Genomic DNA, 20,639 nt, shown 5'->3' with positions numbered 1-20,639 from the left:
TTGGTGGGCTACTGGCATACAGTGGGTAGAGGCCAGGGATGCTGTTGAACACCCTACAATGCACAGGAAAGACTCCCACAATGAGGAATGATCCAGCCCTGTATTAGTCTGTTTTCACGCTGCTATGAAGAAATAACTGAGACTGAGTAATTTATAAAGAAAAGTGGTTTAATTGACTCACAGTTCCACATGGTTGGGGAGGTCTCAGGACACTTGTGATCATGGTGGAAGGCACCTCCTCACGGGGTGGCAGGAGAGAAAGAATGAGAGCTGAGCAAAGGAGGAAGCCCCTTATAAAATCATCAGATCTCACGAGAAAAGCATGGGAAAAACCATCCCCGTGATTCAGTTATCTCCACCCAGTCCCACTCTTGACACATGGGGATTATTACAATTCAAGGTGAGATTTGGGTGGGTTCACAGAGCCAAACCACATGAAGCCCCAAGTGTCAACAGTGCCCAGGTTGAGAAACTCTGTTCTAAGCCAAATGATAGATTTGCTGGGGCCTTGCCACTGGGAGAATAATTTCAAAGACTGTTGACATCTTAATTTTGCGGAAGATGTAATTTTAGGTAAGTCTGCATCCCTCCAAAATTGCTGATTCGAATGCTTCTTTGAAACAGCGGGTGTCTCAGTAAACAATTTCCTTTTCTATGTTTCCGATGGCTGCTGAGGCAGTCTTCAATTTCTTAGTCATAACATACAGGATTCTTGGAGAGCAGTTTGTGAAATCCAAAGCCATTCATTCTATGTTTGGTTACATTTTCAGTTACTTCTCACCATCAAGTGGCCTTATTTAAATTTCAGCCACCAGCTAAAGCTTCACCTTGAATTTAATAATAATGCACACCTCACAAGGTGTTATGATGATTAATTAGTTAACTTTTGTAAGGTGCTTTGAAGGTAGGAAGTCCACTCTGAGTTCTATTATAATTAGGCAAATTAGGCAATTTTTAACCCTGAGTAGTGGCTTTGATCCTGCCTCCCCTCTCACATACCTGAGCAGTTCGGTGGGAGGAAGGATATTGGAATAAGTAGTCATGATTAGCAGTGGAAAAATGCAAACCTCATTTGTGATAGCTATTTTCAGGTTCTTTTAATGGTGAGATGAAGAGGAAAACATCCCAAGGGAAATTAATATCGCTTCGTAGTGATGGAAGACTTCAAATTATTACTCCTGAAACCCCAACAGGTAAATTAGAGAAATGGTGTATTCTCTCACTCATAGATTGTTCATTCATTCTGTCTCTTCCCCCTCTTTTCCTTCTTACTGCCCCTGCCCTTTTGCCAAGAGGAAAGCATGATTATGAGATTCTGCTGAAACTCTATCAAGTAAACCACAAGTTACATCCAGGAAATCTTCATTTTCTGTGTGACTTCTCTCTTTTAACTCCTCTAGGGTTTGCCTCCTTCTTCCTTTATAACCATCACCATTGTTATTGTCATCATCATCTTGTATTTGCACAGTCCTTTGCAGTTTGCAAAAAAAAAAAAAAAAGAAGAAGAAGAAGCCAAAAAGCACCTCCAATGTGCCAGGCAGTGTTCTGGGACTCCATGTAATCTTCAGAACATCTATTAAGATGGGTACAATTACGTCCTGTTTACAGTTGCGATAACTGAGGTTCAGAGACTGCTATCAAGACCATGGTCACTGAGCTGGGAGGTGATGATGCTGGGAGTGCTTGTTCTAAAGTCGGCGTTGTATTCTTTCCGGAACCTCAAGCTAGAAGAAATTTCACAGCACCTTGTTTTTCATCTGACTTTCGTCCTCTTGGGAGTCTAGTAGGGAAGGTGGTATCTTCTCTGATTTTCAGATAAGGAAAAAGAGGAGTAAAAGGGTTTGCTTATGAATACCAAGTTAGCTGGTGCATCGCTCATACACGCCTCACCTCCTGCAATTTGGCTTCCACATCACCCCCTGGTGGCCCTCAGCCACCAAGACCACCTGTCCTAATAGACAAGTCCTCTCTTTCCTTTCTGCAGCCCTGGACACAGGGGACCACTGCCTCCTGGATTCTCTCCCCTTGGCTTTGACATTTCCTTCCTCCCCCTGTGATGGGTACTCTCCCTTTGTTTTCTCCTGGTCCCTCTGCCCGCTTTATGCACTGATGGCTCCGCAGGAATCCCTCTTGGGCATTCTTTTCCACTTTGGTGATTTCATCTGTTTCCATTGCTTAGATCAGTGGTTCTAAACTTTACTGCATATTAGAATCACATGGGGGAGCTTTCAAACTTCCAGACTGCACCATAGACTAACCGAAAATATCTGATCATCAGTATTTTTGTTTTTTCCCCATATCTTTCCTGGTGATTTCAAAGTGCAATCAGGTGTGCAAACTAGCAGCTGAATAATCTTCTATATGTGACTCTCACATGTGCACTTCTAGCCCGGACCTCTTCCCTCAATACAAGACCTATATCTCCATCTGCTTAGTCTGTCCCTTCGACACTTTGAACTCAGCACATCCAAAGAGTAGGGTTGTCAGATTTAGTGATTAAAAATACAGAGGGCTCTGTTACATTTGAATTTCAGATAAACAACAAATCATTTTTGAGGGTATGTCCCAAGTATTGCATGGTGCAGTCTGGAAGCTTAAAATCTCTCTCAGGTGATTCTAATCTGCAGCAAAGTTTAGGAACACTGATCTAATACATGGAAATAGGTGAAATGCTTTTAAGATAAGTATATCCCAAGTATTTCATGGGGGCATACTTACCCTAAAAAATGATTTGTTGTTTATCTGAAACTCAAATGCAGCTGGGCCTCCTGCATTGTATCTGGCAGCCCTCCCAAAGAGAAAATGACTTCTCTTGGAATTGCCTGTCTGCCTCTGCCCGGTAGCTCAGGGAAAAGCTTTACCATCCTCCCTATCAACCCAGTGGTGAACCTCAGAGCCTCCTTTAACCCATTTCTTTCTCACCCTCGCATACAATCAATCACCCACTCTTTTGACCATCCCTCTGCAATCCTGAAATGCTTTGCAAATCTTTCCCTATCACTTCCTTTGCCAATGCCAATGTCATTGCTGTAAGTCTGCCCTCCTCTCCCATCTCATTCTTTTGGGATTATGTTAAGTTTGCACCTGGATCCCTTTGCCTCTACACTTTCCTCTAACAATCCGATTTTCATGATTGGCCAAAATAACCTTTTAAAACCTATCTGATCATGGCACCCTTCCCCCATAAAAGCTTCCGATGGCCATTGATTGCTGAAAGACAGGGCAGCATGCTTTCTTTTTCCTCCTGGTCCCTCTGCCCACTTTATGCACTGATGGCTCCCCAGGAATCCCTCTTGGGGATTCTTTTCCACTTTGTTGATTTCCACTTTGGTGATTTCATCTATTTCCATCGCTTAGATCAGTGGTTCTAAACTTTGCTGCATATTAGAATCAGATAGGGGAGTAAAGAAAATGTGCCTCGCAGAATCAAACCCCAACTCACCCTAGATCCAGGCCTCCAGTCCTAGAGCATGGCCTGGCCCTTTCCTGCACCTTGGTTTCTGATTGGCCCGGATTACCTCACAAAATTCTGCCCATTCAAGGCCAGACAGGACAAAATAAAAAACAACAAAACCAAATCCACCTTGGAGTCACCCTTTTCTCTTTCTGATCTATTAGTAATTCCTGTGACCCCTTCCTTCCTTATAACTCTTTGCAGCTGCCCACCAGCTCGCTCCTTTCTCCCCACTAATGCTCTTTTAAGACTTTGGCATCTTGCGCCTGGACTCATGACATAGCTTTCTGGTCGGTCTCACTGCTTCTACACTTGCCTCTTCCTCGTGTGGGCCTTTTTAAGCAGGTAAGATCTCATCACCTATGTGCCTATGTATGCCTTCCCTATTTTGTTACACCCACTCCCCTTGTTGGTATGACCAGCAACTGTTTCAGAACACACGGACTAGACCTCCATCCAATGGCCAGGATCTGAGCTTCACTGCCTGTGAGCTTTCTCTGGCTGGTGGAGCCAGCTCTCCTCATGCAGGCAGCAGGCTGGCAGTGCCCAGCAGCCCTCAACCCATGATCGACAAACCTTGGGTGGATAATCCGCACTGTTTCTCAGAGTTCCCCAGCAGGATTAAGTGCAGTTGCCCACAGGGATGATTTGCTTGTTAACACCATTCATTGGCTCCTTCTGTTCTTTCCATATTGACATTTACTGGGTTCACCTCCCAAATAAGCAATTTGCCCTCGAATCCTTGACTCAGAGCCTGCTGCTCGGGGCCCCCAAACTAAGACACTGGTAAACTGTTAGTAATCTTCTCAGTGTGTTAGATCATTCTCACAAACATGCCTGATGGGTGGGAGAACATACAAAATTGAAGGTCTGTGCAGAATCAAGAAAGTTTGAATACATGACTTTTGATGATATCACAGGTTGACCTTCTCTTTTCCTCCTTCTTATTGAAAGCTGTTCCTAAAACTGGAGAGAATTCCTATTATAAGCTCTTTTGAGGTATACTTATGTGACTCCCAACAACCCCTTAAGTGTCTGCTTCACCCACAAAGGAGGGGTCCTGGGAACCTTGTTTATAATCTCTGACCCTGGTTATAGATGATTGAACCGGAGTGGACTTTATTTGCTAAGCCAGGCAAATAAAGTCCAATCTCCCAGGGATACAGAGTGAGTTAGGACTTAAGACAGTTTAGCTCAATCCCAGCTGAGAAAAAACCTAGGAACAATGAGACAGCTATTTCCCATCACATAGTTATCACTACATGGGCTAAAGCTAGTTTGCAGAGAGAGAAATAAAGGAGGCAGAGATGAGAGGAGGCAAGTACTCTCTTGGTCCCTGGCTGCTTTCCAGCCCCTTCCTAAAGCTCAGCTGCATCTCTGTCCATGGCTTCTGAGAGACAACCTGTAACCTTGTGATGTGTTTTTATTTTCTTCCTCCTTTAAGAGCCTTAGCTAGCTCAAGTTGGTTTCTGTTACTTGCAGCCAACGGGTTCTAATAAATACTGTTTCCATGGAGCTTGCTACAAAAGAAATGAGACATCTTTGATGTGATTTCCTGGTGGAAGACTTTGTCCAGACTACTCAGGTGGCCAACATTAAGCATCCAATGCCCAAGGGGGGCTGTCTGGAGGAAGGTGGGGAGCACAGTGCATTGTATTTTTGTTTCCCGACAGGCTTTTTAAAGTTTTTTTCTTCCTTTAATTTGACTATACAACTGTAGTATTTTGGTGCCATTTGGCTTCTTAAGATACCTCTGTTAAGACCCAACATTGTGACGTAGGCATATCCTATGGCAATCATCCTTAAAATTATAAAGCACTTATCTTAAGCATGGCTAAATATGGGAAAATGAGCAATGCCATCTTTCAGCTATTCAAAAAATTTAGTGTATTAAAACATAGGTTTTCAAAGAACCCATGTCAATCCGTTAATTCTCCAACCCTCCCTCTGCTTAAGTGGTATTCCTATCCTGAAAGCATGCCAGTAATGAGCTGGTGTTGGAGTGGTCATGGTGGTAGATTGGCTCCACAGATGATCCTAGTTAAGAGCTTCTCTGTATTCAATTCTTTTTGTCCTGAACTTTTATTTTTTTTTTTTTTTTTTTTTTTTTGAGACGGAGTCTCGCTCTGTCGCCCAGGCTGGAGTGCAGTGGCCGGATCTCAGCTCACTGCAAGCTCCGTCTCCCGGGTTCACGCCATTCTCCTGCCTCAGCCTCCGAGTAGCTGGGACTACAGGCGCCCGCCACCTCGCCCGGCTAGTTTTTTATATTTTTTAGTAGAGACGGGGTTTCACAGTGTTAGCCAGGATGGTCTCGATCTCCTGACCTCATGATCCGCCCGCCTCGGCCTCCCAAAGTGCTGGGATTACAGGCTTGAGCCACCGCGCCCGGCCTGTCCTGAACTTTTATAGTCTTGTTTCAATACAATTCTGGGCTAACCTTGTGACTTAACTGTAATCAAATGCGTGGAAAATGAGATCATGACTGTTCTGGGTCTAAGTCTCAAAAGGTCTTATACACTTCACTTGCTGTTTGACACAGTTGGTCTTGCTCACTCTTGGACTCCAACCATGCCATGAGAACGATCCCTGGATAGTGTGCTGGGGCATGAGAGACCATGTGGAGCAGGACCAAGTCATTCTAGTCAAGGCTGTCTGAAACAAGCAAGCCCTACCCAACCTACCAGTTTGCTGCAGACAGTTGGGCAAGCCCAGTCAAGATTAGCAAACCAGGCCAGTTTAATTCAGGTGATCCATAGACTTTGGATAACTGGTTGTTGTTTTGGACTACAAAGTTTTGGGGTGATTTATTATATAGCCCTATTGTAATAACAAACATAACCGATATACCACCAAATACTTACTCTATTGGAATGTCAAATGCCTAAATCCCTAACATGAAACTTGAAAGGAAAAGATATTATAGTTCTATCTATAGGTATTATGATAGATTTTCAACAGATCTATTGGAAGCTTTATTTTTGTTTTGTTTGGTGTTGTTTTGTGTTTTTGAGATGGAGTCTCACTCTGTCACCCAGGCTAGAGTGCACTGGCATGATCTTGGCTCACTGTAACCTCTGCCTACCCGGTTCAAGCAATTCTCCTGCCTCAGCCTCCCAAGTAGCTGTGATTGCAGGCGAGCACTGCCACGCCTGGTTAACGTTTGTATTTTTGGTAGAGACGGGGTTTCACTGTGTTGGCCAGGTTGGTCTCTAACTCCTGGCCTCAGGTGGTCCACCCACCTCAGCCTCCCAGAGTGTTGGGGTTATAGGTGTGAGCCATGGCGCCTGGCTGGAAGCTGTATTCTAAATGACTGACTTAATATGGGCTATAGTGTGTAGCTGGAAGTCACTCTGCAGACACTGGGGTATCACCTAAAAGATTAATCCTCCAGAGCAGAGGCGAGTGGTCATTTACAGTCCATGGGCCAAATCCTAGCCATGGCCAGTTTTTGTAAATAAAGTTTTATTGGAACACAGTCACACTCGATATTTACATGTTGTCTGTGGTTGGTTTTGTGCTGCAACATTAGAGTTGCATAATTGGGATAGACTGTACAGCCTGTGAAGTCTAAAATATTTACTTCCTGGCCCTTCATTTAAAAAGTTTGCCAACTCCTGTCCCAGAGAATCTGAAATTAAGGTTCCTTGTGCTAATAATTGGAAGAGATGTGTTGTATGGATTAAGATGGCCAGGGAAGAGAAAACAATGATTTCAAATAAAAAGCAAAAGCCTGAAGTTGCAGTGGTAGGTGCTCTTAATGGCAGCCACCCACTTGGGATGGAGCTGCTTTGCACAGAGACAAGTGCATGCAGCATGCTCCATGGAGAATCAGCAGGAGGTTATTTAATTAATGACCAAGAGCAATTTCTTGACTCAACAACAGGGAGCCCAGTTTGCCCTAAATATAAACATCACCCTCAAATTCCTTAAAAAACACTTTTTTCTGTAGTTAACAGCTCAGAGTGTGCAACCTTTCTCCCTAGAGTGTAACTTTTTTTTGGAATGTGAGAAACCATAGAGAAAAATATTATAAAGATACTTGTTTCAATTAACTCTGCCACTGATTTACTCCTTAATAAATAACCAGAGGGAGAGTCATGAAGATTAACCAAGATTCTCATGGATAATGGATTCCAGATACCCAAATAATTTCTCTTATCAACTCTCATATTTAAGGAAACGATTGGGAGCAAAAATGTATAGGTAAATGACAGATAAAATTTTGTGGCCGGGTGTGGTGGCTCATGCCTATAATCCCAGCACTTTGGGAGGCTAAGGCGGGTGGATCACTTGAGGCCAGGAGTTTGAGACCAGCCTTGGCAACATGGTGAAACCCTGTATCTACTAAAATTACAAAAATTAGCCAGGCATGGTGGTGCATGCCTGTAATCCCAGCTACTCGGGAGGCTGAGGCATGAGAATCCCTTGAACTCGAGAGGTGAAGGTTGCAGTGAGCCAAGATTGTGCCACTGCACTCCAGAATGTCTGACAGCATGAGACTCTGTTTAAAACAAAACAAAACCAACAAACAAAAAATTCTACCTAAATTTGTCTTAATTGAAACATATGAGAGAGATGCGTACTTTAAATGAGGAGTTCAAAGGCCTTGGTAAAGTAAATAATGTAAATCATTTTATGCTGTTATTGTCCAGGCATGTGTGCTTTTCCTCTCTTCTTGCCCCCTTGACTGATCCCTTGCTATGTGTCAAGCATTGTGCAAACCCCCCACCTGAATGCTGAAGAAGCATATCAAAGTAGATGTGCCCAAGAAGACAGCCTACTGATTCCTCCACCCACACCTGCTTTTGCTCAGTTCTCCCCAGTCCCATTTGATGGCGGCAGACCCATCCAGTTGTTCATGCCCAGTCCTAGGCAATTCCTTGGCTTCCATTCCATTTATTTACCATCCAATACTTCATCAGATTCTGTCACTCCTTCCACTGAAGTAGAATTCAAATCTGGCAACATTTCCAAATCCCCATTGCCATCACCATAGTCTATAGTACGAGTGTCTCGCTTTGATGCCTGGACAAGCCTCCTACGTGGTCCTGTTGCTTCTGTTCTACCCTATGTTCAGTTCTCTGCACAGCAGCCAGAGTGAGCTTTTCAAGGTGTAAATCAGGTCAAATCCTTTTCCTGCCCAAACTTTCCAGTAGTTTCTTTTGCCACTCCAAGTCCAAACCTCCCACTGCTGTCTACAAAGCCCTATGTGACCTGGTTCCTCACTACTTCTCTGACTCTCCCTTTGACCATTTCCCTCTCCTCTGACTTCGGCAGTCTAGGTGCTCTAAACTTCTTCCTGTTCTTCCAAATCACCCGGCTTATTCCCACCTACATGCCTTTCACTGGCCCTTCCTTCTACCTGGAAGACTGACTCTTTCATTCTCTCTCTTACTCCACTTCCAGTGGTTCTCAGCTGGAGTGCCCCCATAGGGGACACTGGGTAATGTCTGGAGACATTTTTGGTTGTCACATTTGGGATAGGGGAGTGCTACTGGCTTCTAGTGGGTAGAGTCCAGGGATGCTGCCAAGCCTCCTACGTTGCACAGAACAGCTCCCATAATAAAGAATTTTCTGGCCTTATGTCAGTAGTGTGGAGGTTGAGAAGCCCTGCCCTATTGAGTTCTCTGCTCAAATATTTTCTCTTCCAAGAAAACTTTTTCCACCCACTCTTTCCAAAAGGGCTTTTCCCCTCTTCCTCCATCACTCCATAGTTCCTCATCCAGTTTGACACTACTTGGAATTTGAGCATGTATTTCTGTTTTTTTGTGTCTCATCCCTACTCGAATGTAAGCTTCCTGAGGGCAGGAGCTCTGCCTGGTTTGCCACTGGTTCTTCAGCATCCAGACCAATATCCAGCACATAGTGGGTTTTCAAAATATGCTGACAGCTCTCTGAGGCTTGGAGAGGTTAGGTAACCTGCTCAAGATCACACAAGGCTAGAGAGAAGACAAGCCACCGGGTTGTCTGTCAGCCCTTTTAAGTCACTGCACATATGCATGCAATCCAAGGAAAAGTTTATGTTGCTTATGAGAATGCACATTTAAGACAGTTTTCCTAGCTTTCTTCTTCCAATTTTCCATGCTTTCCCATGCCCTGTTGCCAGTCCCTCCTATGTAGAAATTCTATTTTCATTAAAATCCAGAAACTCTCACCACTCCCACTTCTCCACCAAATACTTATTTCTTGAACACCTCTGATTTCTCTTTCTAATTCAAATATGACTACAAGTGAGGTGGAAATGCTAGGCAGCCTGGAGCCCAATCACACATGAGTTGTCTGTCTATCAGCAAACCCCACTGTCAATATTGGATTAATTGCTTGCGTAACCTCACATTCTCTGTAGCTTTCCCCTCTGAGACAAAATTACCAGTCTCCTTCAGCACCAACTTGGCAGTAACAGAGGAAGCCTTGAAATGATTATCCTAATTTAAAGACAGCTTGAATTCCTGGCTCTTTCTTAGGAATGTAAAATTGTGAGTGTCCTTTGTTCTTGCAAAAGTGATGCACTTAAAAAAAAAGTCATTTAGTTTGCCTTCTTGACTTTTCTGAACTTAAAGATTACTTCCAATTTTATTTTTCAAAGACTTGGCATTTCAGTATTTTAACATTGGACATTTTAACTTCGGTCTTTGAATGTTTCTATAGATTTTTTTTTTCTGTTCCCTTTCACCCCTGCTTCTCCAGCTCCTTCCTCCCCACATTCACCAATTGACTGCTCATTTCTCATGCTGAATAAATAGCCATCATTACCATGGAAATCGATGGAGGATGGCTGGTTGTCAGAGGGAGCCCCCAGCTGGACTCCCCCAGGGTTGCAAAATGAAGGACGCCACTCTCTCCTTGGAAGAAGGTCCCAGACTTTTGCTGTGGGCTTGCCTTTTTGCCCTTATCAAAAGTGGTGTACTTTTCACTGCTCCAAACCCTGTTCCTCAATGAATTAATTTCTTGGCAACCCTCACTGTGTGCAGCTGAGCACTTCAGTTTCTCATTTGGGATTTCCTGTCAACCTTGACCTCCCTTGGCTCTTGCTGGGAAATTAGCCTGCAGACTAGCCTGATTCTAGCCTCACTTAGGCTAAATTAGTTCTTTCTTAGGAGACAAGCTGCATTTGTTCCCTCTCCATAATCCCTCTGAGGTCTTTGACTTGAGACAAGCCCCGAAGCTCTTTGAATCACATTTGAACAGCAGTTGTATTGGCTGCAAAATTTAAATTATCCAAGCCCAGGAGAAAGTGACTAAGACAATCAATGTTTCAAGGAAGTAGTACATATGGAACATGAGGCAGGAGGTCACAGAGTGGAAAGAATTCAAGCTTTTGTAAGGTGTTGGGTAAAATTCGATTCAAATGAATATACACTGTGTGACCCACTGTCAGCCACTGAACCTCTCTGGGCTTCGATTTCCCCCACAACATGAGGTTTATGCTACCATTTTAGAGTTCGTGGAAGGATTCAGAATAGAGTTTTAATAGTGCCTACTAAAGTGATGGACTCGTATTAGGAGCTATTTATTTATTTATTTATTTTTTTTTTTTTGAGGTGGAGTCTCGCTTTGTCGCCCGGACTGGAGTGCAGTGGCCGGATCTCAGCTCACTGCAAGCTCCGCCTCCCGGGTTTACGCCATTCTCCTGCCTCAGCCTCCCAGTAGCTGGGACTACAGGCGCCCGCCACCTCGCCCGGCTAGTTTTTGTATTTTTAGTAGAGACGGGGTTTCACCGTGTTAGCCAGGATGGTCTCGATCTCCTGACCTCGTGATCCGCCCGTCTCGGCCTCCCAAAGTGCTGGGATTACAGGCTTGAGCCACCGCGCCCAGCCAGGAGCTATTTATTTTTTTACTGAAAAAAAATTTTTTTTTTTGAGACAGTATTTCTCACCCAGGCTGGACAGTGGTGCCATCATCACTTACTGAAGACTTGAACTCCAGGCTCAAGCAATCCTCCTACCTCAGCCTCCCAAGTAGCTGGGACTATGGGCACATGCCAGCATGCCTGGCTAATTTTTACATCTTTTGTAGAGACGGGGTATCACCATCTTGTCTAGGCTCCTGGACTCTGGTGATCCTCCCACTTAGGCCTCCCAAAGTGCTGGGATTCCAGTGAAAATCTTAAATATGGCTTGTTACTCTCTGTGAAAACCCCAGACTAGTGCTTATGTTTCCATATAGACTCAGTCACAAGTGGGTTCTAATCAGGCTTCTTTCAGTACCTATGTCTGTGACCTGGGCTCATATCCTTCCCTTCCCTGGGCCTCTGAAATGCCACTCATTAAGGAATCTGAGATGTCTTTTTAGTGGGTGTGCTAATGTGGATCCCCTCAACCTCATGGCTTTATTTGTGGTAAATTGTTTGGGTGATTGAGTTTCTAGCCTCATTCTCTGAGCACTCTGGGCCTGGCTAATGTTGAGTTGCCTCAGCCCAGCCTATTCTTCTGGGCATCTGCTGAAGAACAATTACAACTGGCTTTGAAAAACAACAGCCCTTATGTCTGTATTGAGTTTTAAAGCTTTGTAAAGTGCATGACAATACAATTTTTCATTTATAATCCCGTTTAACCCTGGGAAGTGTATGTGATCATTTTGTGCCCATTTTGTAGGTGAGGAAAGTGAGGCCTTGGAGTATAATGATTTGACCAAGTCTGGACAGTTAAGGGAGTGAAGCCAGATTTCCCACCCCACTGGCCTCTTCAATACAGTGCTGGTCTTCACTTTCAGACTGATGGATGCCTTGGCTCTGGGGACTCAGAACAGTCTGACATTGTGCTGATGTTTAGCATCTATTAAAGCATCGCCTCTTCAAACCTGGGTAGTTTCTCCTTGTTTCCAATTTGTCGTCAGTAATGGCTTTTATATATATATATATATATATATATATATATATATATATACTTTAAGTTCTAGGGTACATGTGCACAACATGCAGGTTTGTTACATATGTATACATGTGCCAGGTTGGTGTGCTGTACCCATAAACTCATCAGCACCCACCTACTCATCATTTACATCAGTTATAACTCCCAATGCCATCCCTCCCTCCTCCCCACTCCCCATAATAGGCCCTGGTGTGTGATGTTCCCCTTCCCATGTCCAAGTGATCTCATTGTTCAATTCCCACCTATGAATGAGAACATGCAGTGTTTGGTTTTCTGTTCTTGTGAAAGTTTGCTGAGAATGATGGTTTGCAGCTGCACCCATGTCCCTACAAAGGACACGAACTCATCCTTTTTTATGGCTGCATAGTATTCCATGGTGTATACGTGCCACATTTTCTTAATCCAGTCTGTCACTGATGGACATTTGGGTTGATTCCAAGTCTTTGCTATTGTAAATAGTGCCACAGTAAACATACGTGTGCATGTGTCTTTATAGCAGCACAATTTATAATCCTTTAGGTATATACCCGGTAATGCGATGACTGGGTCATATGGTATTTCTAGTTCTAGATCCTTGAGGGATCGCCATACTGTTTTCCACAATGGTTGAACTAGTTTACAATCCCACCAACAGTGTAAAAGTGTTCCTATTTCTCCACATCCTCTCCAGCACCTGTTGTTTCCTGACTTTTTAATGATTGCCATTCTAACTGGTGTGAGATGGTATCTCATTGTGGTTTTGATTTGCATTTCTCTGATGGCCAGTGATGACGAGCATTTTTTCATGTGTCTTTTGGCTGTATGAATGTCTTCTTTTGAGAAATGTCTGTTCATATCCTTTGCCCATTTTTTGATGGGGTTGTTTGTTTTTTTCTTGTAACATCGATGCAAAAATCCTCAATAAAATACTGGCAAACCGAATCCAGCAGCACATCAAAAAGCTTATCCACCATGATCAAGTGGGCTTCATCCCTGGGATGCAAGGCTGGTTCAACATACGCAAATCAATAAACGTAATCCAGCATATAAACAGAACCAAAGACAAAAACCATATGATTATCTCAATAGATGCAGAAAAGGCCTTTGACAAAATTCAACAGCCCTTCATGCTAAAAACTCTCAATAAATTTGGTATTGATGGAATGTATCTCAAAATAATAAGAGCTATTTATGACAAACCCACAGCCAATATCATACTGAATGGGCAAACACTGGAAGCATTCCCTTTGAAAACTGGCACAAGACAGGGATGCCCTCTCTCACCACTGCTATTCAACATAGTGTTGGAAGTTCTGGCTAGGGCAATCAGGCAAGAGAAAGAAATCAAGGGTATCCAGTTAGGAAAAGAAGAAGTCAAATTGTCCCTGTTTGCAGATGACATGATTGTCTATTTAGAAAACCCCATCGTCTCAGCCCAAAATCTCCTTAAGTTGATAAACAACTTCAGCAAAGTCTCAGGATACAAAGCAATTTCAGCAAAGCCTCAGGATACAAAATTAATGTGCAAAAAATCACAAGTAATGGCTTTTTAACGGAGGGCATGGATGCCTTTTGAGAGAGCATGAATGGACAATAATGATGGTGATGGTGAGAATAATGGCAGCTAATGTTTTTTTCCAGGACTTTCAAAGGCACTGTGGTAAGTGTTCAACAAAAGTGACCTTATTTAATTCATTTAACAAGCTTCATAATGCAGAAGAGCTTCCATGCGGAAACTTGTGTATCTATCCCTGGGTGATGGAAGAGAAAACTAAGACTTAGAGAGGCAGGGACAGTTGTCCAGTATCACATGGCGGGTATGTGGAAAAGCCAGGAGTAGAGCTCGGATTCTAAAGCCCGTATGCTTCACAATTCAATGCTGTTCTGCAGTAATCGTTCAAACTTTTTTTTTTTTTTTTTTTAAACAGAGTCTATCTCTGTTACTCAGGCTGGAGTGCAGTGGTGCAATTTTGATTCACTGCAACCTCTGCTTCCCAGGTTCAAGCAATTCTCATGCCTAAGCCTCCTGAGTAGCTGGGACTACAGGTGCGTACCACCATGCCTGGCTAATTTTTAATATTTTTTGTACAGAAGGGTTTTGTCAGGTTGCCCAGGGTGGTCTCGAACTCCTGAGCTCAGGCAATCTGCCTGTCTTGGCTTCCCAGAGTGCTAGGATTACAGGTGTGAGCCACCATGCCTGGCCAATAGTTTGAACATTCAATGGACAAACTCACTTAGAAAAACTTTCCTGTATGCCTGCTAGATGCCCAACACTGCATTAGGTTCTGGGCAGACGCCACCGTATTAGGTGCTGGAGAAGCTGTGAATTTATGGGAAAGATAGCCAGAGAAGCAAGTCATTCCAGTTCTGCAAGCCAAGTGTTACAGTAGAGGGATTCACAAAGCAGTGTGAGGACATAGAAGGGGGAACAGATAACTCTTTCTGGGAGTGTCAAGGCCAGTGTCTCAGCAGAACTTGAGGATGAGAAGGGTTTATTGGAAGAAGAATTCAAAGTGCGCTCTGAGGAATAGAGTGGTATGTGAATAGAGTAGCATTGTGAATAGAGTAGTAATGGCCCCTAGGCATAGTGTGAAGCTTTGAATTAGCTTGTTGTTTTCTATTAAAGGGTAGGAAAACTCCGGCTACAACTATAGGGCTGGAGTGGAGTAGGGCTGAAACCGGGGTTGGGCCTTCTATAGCAGAGGGAAGTCAGGGATGGAGGCCGAGTTGAGCTGATTTTCCTGTTGCTGCTAAAAGGAGGTCTATTAGTGGGAGGAGATTTGAATTGGAGTCTAGGATGAGTATTTGTTGAAAGTCTCATGAGTTGTAATGTAAGAGGAATCGTGCCAGGGTTAGGATGAAGCCAATATCGCCAATGCAGTTGTGTAAAATTGCTTGGATGGCTGCGGTGTTAGTGTCTGTTCGGGCACGTCATCAGCTGATTAGTAGGAAGGATATAATTCTTCCTACGTGTGAGCCCACCACATATTAACAGTAGGTATGGACATAGACACACGAGCCTACTTCACCTCTGCCACTATAATTATTGCTATTCCTACTGGTGTTAAGGTCTTTAGCTGGCTTGCTACACTCCACGGAAGCAACACCAAATGATCCCCCACAATGCTTTGAGCCCTAGGCTTTATTTTCCTCTTCATAGTAGGAGACCTAACCGGCATTGTATTAGCAAACTCATCATTAGACGTCTTATTATACGACACATACTGTGTTGTAGCCCACTTTCACTACATCCTGTCAATAGGAGCTGTATTTGCTATCATAGGAGGCTTCATTCATTGATTCCCCTTATTTTCAAGTTATACGCTTGACCAAACCTATGCCAAAGCCCAGTTTGAGTATTTGTTGCCATCAGTCACGTTGGAATCTAAGATCTCAAATAATATCAGCAGGAATCTATCTCCCTCTCTCCTTACCTAGATTCTGCTTACAAGCAGTGCGACTTGAGACCTTTGTGTTCTATAACTGGAAGACACAAGAACATGCTTGACAAGCACAGATGACAGCTTCTACCCTCAGCTACAGAAACTGATATTTTCTAATGCATTGTTTGTATATGCATGAGTTTTCATTGTTGAAAGTTAGAGCTGGGAGTAACCTTAGAAATCTGCTATTGCCAGGCCGGACGTGGTGGCTCACACCTGAAATTCTAGCACTTTGGGAGGCTGATGCAGGCAGATCACTTGAGGTCAGGAATTTGAGACCAGCCTGGCCAACACAGCGAAATTCCATCTCTACTAAAAATATAAAAATTAGCCGGGTGTGATAGTGCACACCTATAACCTCAGCTACTTGGGAGGCCGAGGCAGAAGAATCACTTGAACCTGCGAGGCAGAGGTTGCAGTGAACTGATATTATGTCACTGCACTCAGCCTGGGCAACACAGTGAGACTCCATCAAAAAAAAAAAAAAAAAAAGAAATCTGCTATTGCCAGATAATTTCCACCTCAGCCACCTAAGATGCTACATGGTGCCACCCAGGCCAGGAGCCCAACTCTGGTGATTCCCAGTCAGTAACACATCTGTGAAGTCACCCTGGGATCTCACTGTGGAGTTTGATCAGTTCATCCAGGGGACTTTCATATACTCCCCATCCACGTTGTCAGGCAGTCCAAGCCTTTCCTTTTGACTCAGATGTTGAGTTGCTTTTTCATAGTTACTTAGTAGGTAGGTGTAGAAGTCCTGGCTATTGAATAAAAATCTGGACTTCTGTGGAAGAGACTGTTGACTGGACACCAACAGTCATATCTTCTTCTTCCTGTGAGACCCTGAGATAGTCAATATACTGTGCATGGAAGCCGTGAGCTCCACTTCAGCACTGGCCCATGAGCCTCCCCCACTTCTTCTGGGCTGTTTTTTCTTCCTGCTGGTTCAAATGGGGACAACTCCAAAGCAACCATGGAATTTATATCTTGAAGAAAGTAGCTGTTCTGCCAGCTTGGCTCCTCCAAATGACTGCATGGGAAGTACCCCTGGCACCCTATTTACCTATCCCAAACTGTTATACAAGCAAGAAATAAACCTCTAATGTTTGGGGTCTATTGGTTTTGCCAGTTAGCCCACCCTAACAACCAGAGGTTGTTTGCTTGTTAGTTTGTTTCACTATGCCAAGCTCATTCTGTTAGATGGGCTTATGTAGGATTACAAATAATATTTCATTTTCTTAATGCAAAATAGGTGAATTCAGATGCCATGGTGATCATATTTTGAAACGGATATCTTGCTGTTCATCTCTCTGTTGAATTTCCTCTGTGAGTTTGCTCTGCCCTGATTACAAAGACTGGAGAAATGACATCATTTCTTCAAGATCTTTAGCAACACTGCAATGAAATTGAAACTAGAAGCAGAGAGCCATGCATCATTTTTTTGCAAGAAGCTTTCAGCTTCATCACAATAGCTTTTTTCTTGAGTTTTCCATGACCCTTGGTCCAGTTCCCAAGGCCTTTTCCCTTAAGGTTAGTGTGCCATCTTTGTTCTCAGAGGACTCTGTATTTTCCTTCTCCCTCAGTGGTTCAGAGAAAGACTCCAAATGAGTATTTTTTTTTTTGATGAAAGGGGAGGAAGGCTTGCTTGTACAGTCTTTAGCTGAGAGAGCCTGTCACCCAGGAAAGAGTTGCAGGAGGCCATGACAGTGGGATTGAGAGAGGCCTTTATAGAACAGCAACAACAGTACAGCCACAGCTGCTATTACTGCTCCTCCTTGTTAAACTCTTCCCTTATACCAGTATGTATATTATAGGCATTGTATTATTAAATCATCACGGCATTATTAGGGCAAACATTACTACTGCATTTTACAGGTGAGGAAACTGATGTTTGCAGAGGCCAGATAACTTATCCTAGTTAGTAGTGACACTGAAGCCTGGAGCTGAAGCAACTTGCCTAGCTTCTAAAGCTAGAGCTCAGAATCAGTCTGATAGATTTCTCTCCCCACTGGTGTGTTGGGGAAGGCAAATGGTTGACTGAGGTCCCTGAAGGTAGTAATTTCTATTTGAAGAATACGTAGCAGGAGGAAGATTTTTAGGAGAGAAGCAAAATAGAAAATATTTTATGGATGGTGGAGTTGTGGGTATAGTTGTTGATAAAGAGAAGTGTGTGTTGTGTTGTGTTGTGGTGTGGTGTTGTGCTGTGTTGCAGGGTTGTCCACAGGAGGAGTACAGTGACTTTGCCATTGACTGAATATCTGACCCACACACATGTGAAGATATCTGAGCTTGAGTTGATCTAGTCTGAGTAGCCCCCAATGACCCGCATTCTGATAGCTTCTGATTCACCTCTTTGTGACGCACAGATTGCATCTGTATACTCTCCCAAAGTCTTTTATTTTGTACTATTTCATGTCATTTTATTCCTCCATTTTTTCTCTCTTAAAAATATTTCTTCAATTTGTGGGTGTCTTAGGTTGTACTCCCCCAGAAGCAGGCCGTGAGGCAAGGAATTACATGTAAGTAGTATATTCGGAAGGTGATCCTAGGAGGCACTGGAAAGGGGATGAAGAATTGAGACAGAGAAAAGAAGAAAGCCATTACAACGAATGTTAGGGAGCAGGCTACCTCTGGGGGAAACAGGCTTAGTCCCTAGGGAAGAATCCCAGGGAGACAGCACATCTCTGAGATGTCCTGCCTACTACTAGTAGAAGCCACCAGCTGAGAGGTGAATGCTGAGTGATAATGGTTCAGGAACACTAGAAGCATCTATCACGTTGGACAAGGTGAAGAAAATAGAGTCTGGGAATGAAGAAGGCTGAATTCTATCAGGGAGTCAGTGCAGTCTTGGTAAAAGATTCCCAGGCCAGGAAATCAGGATTGCTTTCTAATCCCAGTTTACCTCTCTTCAGCTGGGTAAGCTTGGGTAAGCGACTTCCCTTCTTCAGAGAAGGGAAGTTTTCTCAACCATAAAGGAAAGAGCCTGGGGTAAATGATTCTGAAGACCCCTTCTGACTCAGAGGGTCCATGGTTCCTTGAATCAAAGTCTTACGATGGACTCAAAGAAACAGATTGATGTTCTCCCTCTGCATTTTAATCTAAAGGATAGATTGTGGTAGCTATCTTCTATTGAACAAGAACTTGCAGCAAACTTAAAAGTATAATAGAGTATTTTATTTCATCTTCACAGCAGCGCTATGAAAACAGGCACTACTTTTATCTCAATTTTGTAAAAGAGCAAACAAAGCAAGGTTGATTAATTTGTCCACACTGCATAGACAATATGTGATATAGCTGGGGTTTGAGCTCATGCCAGTCTGAGTCATAAGCACTATATTCTGCTGCCTCCTACTTTCGTGGTGACAGCCCAGAACATCTGTGATATAGAATCTTCGCACATGTGAATGTTTATGTGAAAATACAGTGGAACCGGTTGCTCTATAATGTGTCATGGGACATATGGATTATGAACACACTCTAAGTCTGTTCAGTAGACATCTATATTATGAGCTGTGTCCCAGAATGGGAATCAATAACTGAGGTACAGTTTTTTCCCAAGATCATCCTCATCATCATCACTATCATTGTAGTGCCAGTCACTTTTTGATGGCTTACTATATGCCTGGGACTGTTCTTAGTGCTTGACATTACAACACTGAACATATCAACTTGTTCAGTCTGTACACTAACCCTATGAGGTAGTTACAATTATTACCCCCATTTTGCATATGAGAAAACCCAAGCACAGAGGAGCTGAGTAGTTTGGCTGGGCCATATGGGTAGTACGTGGCACAGCCAGGAGTCTGGCACCAGAAACCATAGTTCTTCCCCTACCACAAGTCTACCTTTCCAAAGGCTCAGATGCGTAGCCACTGTGGCATTTGTATTTGCATGGTGGCCTGCTAAGTTAGAACTTGGACTTCATTTCGCTGTGCCACCTAGAAAGTGACGGGAAGGAGTTACTGAGAGTCATTTTAGTCAAGGTTATCAGGTGTCGATATGTGACTTAAAAGGGAGCATTCCCAGGTCATCTTTGTTTCCTGGTATGTTCTACTTATTGCAAATGCTCTTTGTCTGAAAGTTGGGTAAAGTCCAAAGAGACTTTTTGTTTTGTAACCAGTTCAGGGACATGGCGTCTGCCTTGGTCCTCAGGATTGTTTGAATGCTGTGTTGCATTCCAGTGTTCTCATAGTACCCATCCTTCATCTGCTGCCAGTTACTCCCAAACCAGGGCAAGCAGGGTTTTTCTGCATGATAATGAAGCCCCATTGGTAAATGTGCTGCTGACTGTAGGATCTGAGTGAGGACACCCATGCTGAGGCTGGCCATCTGTAGGTACTTGTGATGATTTCTTCACCTAGTTAATCTGACATCCATTCATCGACTCATTTCTTTGTTCACTAATTCAACAATTACACCCCAATTCATTGTCAGATTCTGTATGAAGTACCATAGGGAACACAGAAAGATGAAGAAGATTTATTCAGAATCCTTAAAAATTCACTGGCCAGCCTATTAAAATAGAAAATTGGGGCATAGATAAGGGAAGAACCAATTAATCATAGAACAAAATTAGGAAACAATCATGTTATTCATGAAACAAACATTAAATCGTGAAGTCACCATGTTAAGACTATGTAAGACTATGACCTTCAGAAAACAATAGGAACATTTGACTGCGACATGAGAAAAGAATGTCTTGAACTGGAAAAAAAGAGGAGGGTAAAACATGGCATGTTTTTAAAATAAATAACAATTTAGTTTCAAATTAAAGGTCATCTTGAGATTTTATTTTTTGAGAAGTGTACTTAATTTTTTCCTTTGGTTATTTAACAGGTTTAAAATCAGATCACATTGTATTGGTAGCTCATTTGAACTCAACCTCTGATGTTA

General features: G+C 43.2%; 1 long non-coding RNA gene across 1 annotated transcript; it reads right to left on the bottom strand.

The window, feature by feature from the left end:
* Positions 1-1,083: 1,083 nt before the first annotated feature.
* Positions 1,084-15,416, bottom strand: LOC117083097. Its single transcript, XR_004436943.1, has 3 exons — positions 15,274-15,416; positions 12,668-12,672; positions 1,084-1,094 (listed from the first exon to the last, which is right to left on the bottom strand). It is a non-coding gene; the product is annotated as an uncharacterized LOC117083097 (long non-coding RNA).
* Between the last annotated feature and the right edge of the window lie 5,223 nt (positions 15,417-20,639).

Source organism: Trachypithecus francoisi, unplaced genomic scaffold, assembly GCF_009764315.1.
Source record: "Trachypithecus francoisi isolate TF-2019V2 unplaced genomic scaffold, Tfra_2.0 Lachesis_group0, whole genome shotgun sequence".
Taxonomy (NCBI): Eukaryota; Metazoa; Chordata; class Mammalia; order Primates; family Cercopithecidae; genus Trachypithecus; species Trachypithecus francoisi.
Note: the sequence above shows the minus strand (reverse complement) of the source record. Positions and strands in the feature narration are given on the sequence as shown.